At 46.1% G+C, this 10,189-nt stretch overlaps 1 long non-coding RNA gene across 1 annotated transcript; it reads left to right on the top strand.

Annotated features, from left to right (window-relative positions):
* The first annotated feature begins 3,460 nt into the window (after nt 1-3,460).
* On the top strand, nt 3,461-9,877 carry LOC120400635. Its single transcript, XR_005595939.1, has 2 exons — nt 3,461-3,604; nt 9,722-9,877. It is a non-coding gene; the product is annotated as an uncharacterized LOC120400635 (long non-coding RNA).
* The last annotated feature ends 312 nt before the right edge of the window (nt 9,878-10,189 follow it).

Here is a 10,189-nt window from a genome sequence, read left to right as displayed (position 1 = left end):
TGTGGTAGCAACTTTTCCCCTTTTGCTTCACAGATATTATGCAGGCAGATACAATATAACCATTGGGATTTTTTTCATTCAGATCCAATCTTATGAATAAACAATGCCAGCGTCCCTTCAATCTACCAAAAGCACATTCAGTTGTCATTCTTCATCTCCTGAGCCTGTAGTTGAATCATTCCTTGGTGCTGTCCGGGTGGCCGGTGTATGGCTTTATGAGCCAGAAGAGCAATGGATATGCTGAGTCCCCCAGGATCACTATTGGCATTTCAACATTGCGAATGGTAAACCACTGGTCAGGAAAGAAAGTCCCTGCTTATAGATCTCTGAAAAACCCAGTTTTCTTAAAGATACAATCATCAAGCACCTTTCCTGACTAGCCAACACTACCATCGGTAAAGTGTCCCCAACACTTGCATAGCCATGGAAAAGTTGCCCTTTCTTTTGATGTACTCAGTGACAAGGTGACCTGGTACCAAAACAGGGACAAGCATGCCATCTATTGCTCCACCACGGTTCAGGAACCCCATTGTTGAAAATCATACCACTGTGCCCTGCATATTGCCAAGAGTCACAGTCCTGCATAGGAGGAGGTGATTAATGGCCTGCATGACAATGGCCCCCACAATGGATTTTCCATTTCCAGAATGATTTCCCACTGACCAGTAGCAATCCAGTGTTGCAGGTTTCCACAGTGTGATCGCCACTCGCATCTCCACTGTCAGTGCAACACTTCTTTTGGTGTCCCTGCACTGGGGAGCTGGGGCAAGTTCGGCATACAGATCCAGGAATGTGGCCTTTCACATCTGAAAGTTGTGCAGCCACTGCTCATCATCCCAAGCCTGCATTATGATGCAATCCTACAAGTCAGTGCCTGTTTCTTGGGTTCAGCAATCTGTCCTCCACTTCCCTGCTCATTCAGAACAGGAGTACTTGTGGCACCTTAAAGACTAACAAATTTACTCAGCAGGTGGGTATTGTAGTTTTAAGAATGCTTGATAGCGATCTTGTAGGTGTTTATCTCTGTCTGAGGGATTGGAGCAAATACGGTTGTACGTATTTGCTCCAATCCCTCAGACAGAGATAAACACTATCAAGCATTCTTAAAACTACAATACCCACCTGCTGAAGTGAAAAAACAGATTGACAGAGCCAGAAGAGTACCCAGAAGCCACCTACTACAGGACAGGCCTAAAAAATAAAATAACAGAACGCCACTAGCCATCACCTACAGCCCCCAACTAAAACCTCTCCAGTGCATCATCAAAGATCTACAACCTATCCTTAAAGATGATCCCTCATTCTCACAGATCTTGGGAGACAGGCCAGTCCTCGCTTATAGACAGCCTCCCAACCTGAAACAAATACTCACCAGCAACCGTACACCATACAACATAAACACTAACCCAGGAACCTATCCATGCAACAAAGCCCGATGCCAGCTCTGTCCACATATCCATTCAAGTGACATCATCATAGGACCTAATCACATCAGACACGCCATCAGGGGCTCGTACACCTGCACATCTACCAACGTGATATATGCCATCATGTGCCAGCAATGCCCCTCTGCCATGTACATTGGCCAAACCGGACAGTCTCTACGCAAAAGAATAAATAGACACAAATCTGACATCAGGAATCATAACATTCAAAAACCAGTGGGAGAACACTTCAACCTCTCTAACCACTCAGTGACAGACTTGAAGGTGGCAATTTTGCAACAAAAAAACTTCAAAAACAGACTCCAAAGAGAAACTGCTGAACTCTTATTAATATGCAAATTAGATACAATTAACTCTGGCCTAAACAGAGACTGGGAATGGTTGGGTCATTACACTACTTGAATCTATTTCCCTATGTTAAGTTCTCCTCACACCTTCTATGGGCCATCTTAATTATCACTTCAAAAAGTTTTTTTCCCTCCGGCTGATGATAGCTCATCTCAATTGATTAGACTTTTCCTGTTGTTATGCATACTTCCACCTTTTCATGTTCTCTGTATGTATAAATATCTCCTGTCTGTGTGTTCCATTCTATGCATCCGAAGAAGTGAGCTGTAGCTCACGAAAGCTCATGCTAAAATAAATTTGTTAGTCTTTAAGGTGCCACAAGTACTCCTGTTCTTTTTGCGGATACAGACTAACACGGCTGCTACTCTGAAACCTGCTCATTCAGTTCTTTCTTATGGCTCTGCAAATACTGGAGGATCATGCATCCTGCGCTTTGCAAGGCTTATGACAATAGTGCAGAGTTGTGCAGGCTCCATGCTTCTGTCAGTGATGGCAGGCAAGGAGGAAGGCCATGTGGATTCATGGGATTTTTTTAAAAAGCATGAAAATAACAGCATATCATGGACCTTATGGGATGGAGACAGCTGCACGCTGAGAAGTTTATCTCTTGCTCTCAGTCACCCCTGCACAACTTGTCTCTGCCCCACCATACATTGCCAAAACTTTCCAAAAGACTGGACAATGGCAGGTTGCATGCTGGAACACCTATCCATGATGCACAACACTGTGCATCAACACAAACATTCCAGGTGAATATGTGCAGCGCTGATGCAAGGAGCCAAGTATGCAACCATAAAAACGATATACTAATACTGGCAGCTTTATGCCAGTATAACCTGCATCTACCAAAGTTTGCAATGTAGATATGGCCTTAGTATCTACAATAAGGGTCCACATACAAAAGGTAACTCCATACAGGATAGTCTCAGACTTGGCCTCAGCACTTCCACATAGGCATTGATTAGATGTCTATTTGAATTTGTTTTACAAATAAATAAATGGGGAGATGCACAATTTAAAACTAAAATAGAACCAAGCACATTGTACAAAGGTCTATTACAAGTAATTCTCCTTGAAACTGTAACAAAGGAATGTTTCCTGGGGATTAAATGGACTGTCAGGTAATCAGAAAAGTTGTTTTAGGTTTTCTTCACGAAAAAAGGAGCACTTTGGATGGATTTTGTTTCTGGTGCTTTGTGACACTTTACATCTTATTCCCTCATGTCACACCAGGTTTTCATTGTTCATAAACGCACTTGCAGGATCAGCCAATAAGCCATTTTCTTCCCCATCCAATGCAAATGCATTCATCCCCACTGTAATGTTCTTTTAATTATGGCTCACACTGTCACTTAATTGTTTTAAGGGGTTGGTTAAAGGGTCCTTCTCCCCAGTCAATTTAAAACCCATGGTGTTTATACAGCGTGCCGGTCATTACGATCATCTTTCAGCAGATGACAGACAAAAATGAGAATGGTTTTGTTACTCCTCTTCCTGGATGATAAAGAGAGCAGAGATCACAAGGGACCCCTACTCACAGAGACTGACAACACATACTTTGATAAGTGGGACCATTTTAAAACATGCAATAATCCCACCCGCCTAATGGAACCATCACTTGATTCTAGAGCCCTTGTGAACGAATGCTCCATTTCTAAGCAAGCTAATTGAGATGCTAGAAAAAACAGTTTTCATTGCCACCTATCAGCTGCTAGCATCCAGGATCCCTCTCACTCTGGCTTGAGGCCAGCACATAGTACAAACACAGAACATGTTGCTCTGGTGGATGATATTTCCAGTCCACTGACAAGGTAAGTGATCATCCTCATCCCGCTGGCCTTCCCTTTCTGACATCTATTACCCTTTATCACCATGTACTACAGTCCCATCCAACATGACTCAGGTCCTCCTCTGAGACCTGACCCAAACAGGGGCGGCGAGTTATATACACTCGTGGTGCCTGGGCTCCAGCAGTATTCAGAGCCCGGGGGCCCGGCTCCACCAATGTTTGGGGCCGGGTCTTTCTCCCAGCCCCACCTGCTGCCCCCATGCTCCTTCCCCTGAGTGTCCCCCAACCCCCACTTGCTGCCCCCTGCTCACCTCCACCAGGCCCCGGAGCCTGCAGCTCATGCTGACTCTGCTCTGCTGGCTCCTGGCATCAACTGCTGCTGCAGGGTCCTAGTGCCCCCATTCACTAATGGCAGGGCAGGCTGCCCTTACCCTGCCCTTCTGCCCTAGCCCGTAACCTCTCCAATGCCCCAAACCCCTCTAACCTCAGCCCCAGCCAGAGCCCTCATCCCCTTGCACCCTAATCCTCTGCCCCAGCCCTGAGACCCCTCCTGTATTATGAACCCCTCATCCTCAGCCCCACAGCCCTCATCCCTGCACCCCCTCCTAGCCCCAAACTCCCTCCCAGAGCATGTACCCCCTCCCTCTGCACCCCCTCCATCTGCACGCCCACCGTCCCTCCCAGAGCCTGCACCCCTCACCCCCTCCTATGCCCCCACCCCCAGCCCAGATCCTTCACCCAAACTCCTTCCCAGAGCCTGCACCCCCACCCCCTGCCCGGAGCCTGCACCCAGCACCCAAACTCCATCCCAGAGCTTGCACCCTGCACCCTAATCCCCAACCCAGGGCCAGCACCCCAGCCCTCCACACTCCTTCCCAGAGCCTGCACCCAAACTCCCTCCCAGAGCCTGCACCCCTCACCCCCTCCTGCACCCCCACCCCTTGCTCCAGCCCAGAGCCTACACCCAAATGCTTTCCCAGAGCCTGCACCCCTTGCCCCAGCCCGGAGCCTGCACCCAGCACCCAAACTCCATCCCAGAGCCTGCACCCCTCCTTCACCCTAATCCCTATCCCAGGACCTTCACCCCAGACCTCCTCCCCCAACCCAAAGTCCCTCCCAGAGCCTTAGGCAGGTGGGGGCAGAGTTTGGGGGGGCAGGTTCTGGGCACCACCAAAATTTCTACAAACCTGCCACCCATGGACCCAAAAGGTCATTATAGTCAACTATTTTTCACTAGTAGGGTGGTGAAGAACTGGAATGGGTTATCTAGGGAGGTGGTGGAATCTCCTTCCTTAGAGGTTTTTAAGGTCAGGCTTGACAAAGCCCTGGATGGGATGATTTAGTTGGGTTTGGTCCTGCTTTGAGCAGGGGTTGGACTAGATGACCTCCTGAGGTCCCTTCCAACCCTGAGATTCTATGATTCTATTCCTCCCTCTCCAAGTTCCCACAAAGCACAATCCTCTCCTGCATGTTACTCAATAATGGCATGAAACCATTGGGGAGACAGGGAGACAACATGGGGTGATATGTCAACAAGCAGACAGCAGCTCTTTTACATCCAACGTAAACAGCATCATCTCCCAGCTCTTACAATGCCTACCTGTAACTGGCACCTGAATGAAGAGCAGATACTAAAGCTGAATCCATGCAAGACTGAGGTGATTTAGGTAGGAAAAAGGAACTGCAGTGAAGAACTTGCCTCCTCTGTTTATATCCCCCCCACTAACAAGGGCACCAGTCCTCAGACTGTTGGCTCCAGTTCTGCAGGCCAAGATTCCTCCATTGGATTCCTCAATGCTGCTGGATGTCCAAATAGCAAAAGACACCCATTTCCATTAGATTCTATGATGTAGAAGTCAATTGTTTTGTTAGAAACAAACAATTGTGGGCAAGCAGTGTTTAAACCACTTTTTATATGCATATATTTCAGTTTAGAATTTTTGTGCACTGGCGAGAGCTGGCATAATGTGTACAGATGCCGTACAAGCATCTCCCAAGGAGTTCTGCCATGACATTTCCTGCTACTCCAACCCTGGGCTTCTCCTGTGCAAAGCTGCCTATTGTGCTAAATTGTGGCATAGATTTGTGCTGTGGACAATTATTCAGGAACTGACTTTTGGTTTCTATAAAAAATGGCCTTCGCTTTCCATCAGCCAACATGACATGACTCTTGAAATCACACATTGTGCTGACCCATCTACAGACTGTAATAATTGCAATTTGGACTAAGACTTAAAGGCCAGAAGGGGCCATTGTGATCATCTAGTCTGACCTCCTGCACATTGCAGGCCACAGAACCTCACCCACCCGATCCTGTAATAGCCATAACCTCTGGCTGAGTTACTGAAGTCCTCAAATCTTGATGTAAAGACTTCAAAAGTTACAGAGAATCCACCATTTACTCTAGTTCAAGCCCGTAAGTGATCCATGCCCACACTGCAGAGAAAGATGAAAAAACCCCAGGGTCTCTGTCAATCTGACCTGGTGGAAAATTCCTTCCCAACCCTAAATATGGTGATCAGTTAGACCCTGAGCATGTGGTTGAGACCCACCAGCCAGACGCCTGGGAAAGAATGCTCTGTAGTAACTCAGAAAGCTCCCCATCTAGTGTCCCATCTCCAACCACTGGAGATTTGTGCTAACAGCACTTGCAGATGGGCCATATGCCATTGTTAGCAACCTCACCACACCATCCCCTCCATAAACTGATCAAGCTCAGTCTTGAAATTAATTATATTTTTTCTCCCACTACTCCTCTTGGAAGGCTGCTCCAGAACCTCACTCCTCTGATGGTTAGAAACCTTCATCTAATTTCAAGACTGAACTTGTTTGTGTCCAGTTTATATCCATTTGTTCTTGTGCCAACATTGGCCCTTAATTTAAATAACTCCTCACCCTTCCGGATATTTCTCCCTCAGCCTTCATTTTGTTAGGCTAAACAAGCCAAGCTTGTTACGTCTGCTCCTATAAGATAGGTTCTCCATTCCTCTGATCATCCCAGTAGTCCATCTCAGCACCTGTTCCAGTGTGAATTCATTTTTCTTAAACATGGGAGATCAGAATTGCACATAGTATTCCCAGATGAGTTCTCACCAGTGTCTCGTACAATGGTACTAACACTTCCCTACCTCTCCTGGAAATATCTCACCTGATGCATGCTAGGATTGCATTAGCCTAGGAGTCAGCAACCTATGGCACGCGTGCCAACGGGGCCAGCAACGGGAACCCCAGAGTGGCAGCGGGCTGAGCAGCTCCCATAGACATTCATCAGTTGTCAGCAAGAAATAGCATTTTAAAAGTATGCAACAAAACCTCTTTCAACTGGATTACTTCCAATGGGATTATTTTTCTAGGAGACTATCTCATCAACACGAGTAACTCCTTCTACAGGTGTTATGCCCTGAACAAAAGACTCTGACCTGATTTATGTCGATGTAAATCAGGAGTCACTCCAATGTAGTCACACCAGCTGGAGAATTGGAATTAGGCCTAGCAAACACAGAAGAAGGGATGTTTCCCAAAGAAAGAGAGAAAGAAAAATAACAACAAAACACAAGACCAGGCACCATCTTGAAGGAGAAGTCAGCACAAATTAGTTCATAAAATGCAAAGCAAATGAGTTGTATAAACTACCAGTGTGGTAGGAGAGAGTTTCACTTAGAGAGAACCTATCATAAATCACTCAACACTCAGTTTTGCGGTGCCATTTAAGAAAATAGTTTTCATATCCTACTACCTGCTGCTCTCTTTTCCACATGGATAGGTGTTTGTACGTACAGCAGCTTTGCAGAATTCTACTCTTCTAGGACAAGTAGGTTTTTTAAATGTCAGATATATCCTTAGTTATTTTTTGTCAAACTTTATAATAAGGCTAAGTATTACAATGCAGTTACATAGCAATTACAATAAGGATTTGCTTTTCAGTATGCATTACTACTGATTCATATGATCAGAAGCTGACTAGATGCTTGATGTACTTTGTACCATCCCATTGGTGTTCTTAATACATATTCTGTTGGAAGCCAAGTATGGAAAATACAGTGTACTAACACTGTGACTTTTCTCAATGCAGTTTATAATTACATTGTAATTACACTGTGTTTTTTGCTATGTAATTACAGTTAGCTTTTAAGGTTTGATCATTTTATCCATTATCCTGCGAAGAGGTGGGCAACAAGCGTGTTGCTTGGGCTGCTAAGTTTCATGACAGCTCACTCTTGCCAGGCTGCTGAGATTGCATACAAGACAGAGAATGACAGCTTGGAGTAGGGTGTCATAAGATCCTATTGCCCTGTATTGAGGATGTTTTTGGTACAGACCTTCTAAAAAATGTTAAAATGTATTACCGGCATGCAAAGCCTTAAATTAGAGTGTATACATGAAGACTCGGCACACTACTGCTGAAAGATTGCCAACCCCTTCATTACCCTTTTTCACTGCCACATCCCATTGGCAACTTACAGTCATCTTGTGATCAACCAATACACCCACATCTTTCTCCTCCTCTGTTGCTTCAAACCAATAAGCCCCAGTTTACGGCAAAAATTCTTTTTATTCCTTAAGTGCATGATCTTCCAAATTTCATACCATTTCTATAACTCCCTGTAGTGGTGGTGCAGTCATCCCTCTTTCTCTAGGTCAGAGGGAGGCCACACCACCTCATTACATCGCCAGGATTGCAGCCTACTGTCAGGGGATTTAGCAGAGTAGGCATAGTATCCTGGCCTTCATAACAGGGTTAACTCCCAACAGTCAATAGACCCTAGGCCCTCGTCAGGGTAGAGTCAGTAAGCAGTCTATGCACTCTAACTCTTAGGAAGGGGCACGCTGGCAACCCGTCTATAGGGCTAACCCTTAGGCAGGGTTGTGCTGGTGAACAGTCTATTGTCCTGGCTCTGGCAGCTGACAGACAAACACAGGCTTCGTAGCCTATGGCGGGGAGGCTGCGGCAGGGTAGGTGGATGCAGGCCCACCCAACTCCTCTGTGTCCCAGCCCAGGGCCCTAACAGTAGGAGGGTTCCACCACTGGGTCAGCAGGGATCCTCCTGCAACACGCTGACAGGCTGTTAAGGCGCTATACCATCAAACTAAAGTCTGGTTTCCTTGGGCTACTTCCTACCAGAGTTCTAGATCAGGCTCCATGGTCTCAGGCTCCTTTGTTTCATCAGGGTCCTCAGCCACCGGCAGTCCCACCAGCTCCTCCCCAGCCTCAGTCCTCTGCAGATCCAGGGCACCGCCTGGCTTGGCAGCAGGGTCAGTGGGCAGCAGCAAGCAGGACACGTCTGTCTCCTTCCTTGGCTGTGCTCCAACTGAGCTAGGGGCTCCGCCTTTTGTACTTCCTGCCCTGCCTCTCAACTTCTGGAGGGAAGGCCGAGCCAAGCCTGACTCCGCCCACCCCGGCAGAGAGATTCTAGTTTTCAAGAGCATCCAAATCCCCTTGTATGATAGTCCAGTCTTCATCCATATTGGCAATACCTCCCAACTCTGTCATCCACAAATTTTATTAGAATACTCCCACTTTTCAGGTCAAGGTTATTATTGAAAATATTAAACTGAATTAATAAGAGATAGAGGGGAATGATTCCCTCTGAGGCTATATCAATCTCTATCCCTCTCTTCCTTCAGGCAATGGTTGTCACGGAAGCTCCCACTCTCAGTCAGCCATCTCCTCAGGAGCTGAGAGTTGAAGGTCTGTTCTCTTCCCTGGTGTGCCCACCAGTGAGCTGCTCTATTCTCTTATTAAGCTCCTCTTCCAGCCTGTACATGCCTGGCAGCTGTGGCAGGGTAGAGCTGGCTGAGACCAGAGCAGGTCCTTAACCCCTTGTTGTCCAGTGTGGGATCTGTATACCCCATCACAGCCACTCTGCCACTGCTCCCATGCTCCTCATTACCCATTCTAAAAACGGAGGCAAAGTATGTGTTTGGGTGCTGGGCATAGTTAGATTATCTTTAGTCTGTACCCCATGCTCAGTGCTTAGCAGTCCCACTATTCTATGCACCTTAATTTTTATTCTAAGCTAGAGTGAGATACATTTGACGCTACTAATGAACCTGCAAAGGGATATTTTTAATCTAAAAAAGTGGGTTTCTTTTCCATGAACTGCTTCCTTCTAAAAGAATTTTGATTCCAATTATTCAGACACCTGCTGGTGTCCCAGCAGCACCCTTGGCAGCAGCTAACCCTCCATAGCTGAGCAGCAGAAGGAAACAAGCCACAGAACAATGTCGTACAGTACATACACCAAAAAGCCTAAGAGCACAGCAGTAAATCTGTCATTAATGTGACATCACAAGAGTCTGCTTGTTTGTTTGCTTTCTCTTTTTATACCTTGATGCTCTCTCTTGTGTGCCACATGTTGAATGTTGATTAAGTTGAGGCTTTTATTATGCTGTATCCCCTGAAGAATTAAGGAAAGGAGATACATAACTGTGTTTGGCAAAGGCAGTGATACAGATACTGAACTCATAGTGCTGAAATGACAAGCAAACAAATAAAGCTCTCTTGTACCTGCTTAAAGGTGTAGTATTTAAGGATCCATCTCTGCAAACATACTTTGGGAAAACAGAAAGTGGAATCAGTGTTACACAGAAAGATAAATACTTAAAA

Source organism: Mauremys reevesii, linkage group 3 (genome assembly GCF_016161935.1).
Source record: "Mauremys reevesii isolate NIE-2019 linkage group 3, ASM1616193v1, whole genome shotgun sequence".
NCBI classification, from domain to species: domain Eukaryota; kingdom Metazoa; phylum Chordata; order Testudines; family Geoemydidae; genus Mauremys; species Mauremys reevesii.
The sequence above is the reverse complement of the archived record's forward strand: the minus strand, read 5'-3'. Positions and strand labels throughout refer to the sequence as shown.